The sequence below is a fragment of the Nannospalax galili genome, unplaced genomic scaffold (genome assembly GCF_000622305.1).
Source record: "Nannospalax galili isolate Female #2095 unplaced genomic scaffold, S.galili_v1.0 scaffold1027, whole genome shotgun sequence".
Taxonomy (NCBI): Eukaryota; Metazoa; Chordata; class Mammalia; order Rodentia; family Spalacidae; genus Nannospalax; species Nannospalax galili.
The window spans coordinates 40690-41770 of NW_008355723.1; positions in this window are offsets into that span (position 1 = coordinate 40690).

Here is a 1081-nt window from a genome sequence, read left to right on the forward strand (position 1 = left end):
ATACACTAGAGTTCTATTCAGCAGTAAAGAAAGATGAAATAATGAAATTTGCAGGGAACTGGATGGAACTAGAAACTGTTATACTAAGCGAAGTAACACAGACTCAGAAAGAAAAAAAAAAAATCAACATATGTTCTCCCTCATATGTGGATCCTAGAACCAGACTCTGATAAATAAGTATGCAACCAGACACGACTACAGGAACCAGGATAAATGAAGGGAAACAGGGAGGTAAAGGAAAAGAAATAACCTGAAAGAGAAGAACAGTAGGAAACAGGCAATAAGGGAGATATGGATAAAAATTGGATTAGTTTAAGGGAGGGGGGAGGGAAGGGTATACAAGGAACCTAGGGGATAAAGGGAGAGGAGGAGCTCAAGAGAGGTAGGACCTTAGGAGAAGGGTATTAGTAAAGGAGAAAGGGGGGAAATGGGGGCACCTTAAGTGGGAAAACAATGATGGAGGGGTGAGACAATGTGAGAGATAAACAATGCCTAGCTAGTTTTGAAAACCAGAGAACCATATTACTCCTACAACCTACTGACAAATTATACATAGCAGATCAAGAAATATATGTCTAGGTAAGGTTTATCTGAGAACAACTGGTCTTTGCCCAAGATTTATCTTTATGACACACAATAACTAAAAATACCAGACTGGTGAAACTAACCTTGGGTTAACAGACATACTTTGAGGTCTATAATAATTTGGTCAGAGGGACATAAAGGACACTTTTTGCTCCTTGCCCTCCTAGGTTGTAGGAGTAATATGGACTATGAACATCTCTCCAAATGTCTTGTAATGGTGGTGGGTAACCTGTTCTCTTGATCAAGGAGTCTGAGGAGACCCCACCAGATGTACTTGCACTAGTGTCCAGTCTACAAAGAGGAGGGTCAACACAGAGGAATCATTTCCTCCCTGCTTCCAAGCAAAGCCAACCATGGCTGAGTAGGACATTTGACTTATCTTCTCCAGGCAGAACTGGTAAAAGAAAGGAGCCAGGGGCTCCTCCCAAGCCCATGTGACCCCTGAGGAACAGATCCTCAGATGACCTTAAGAGTGAAAATAAATTGGTTTATCTGG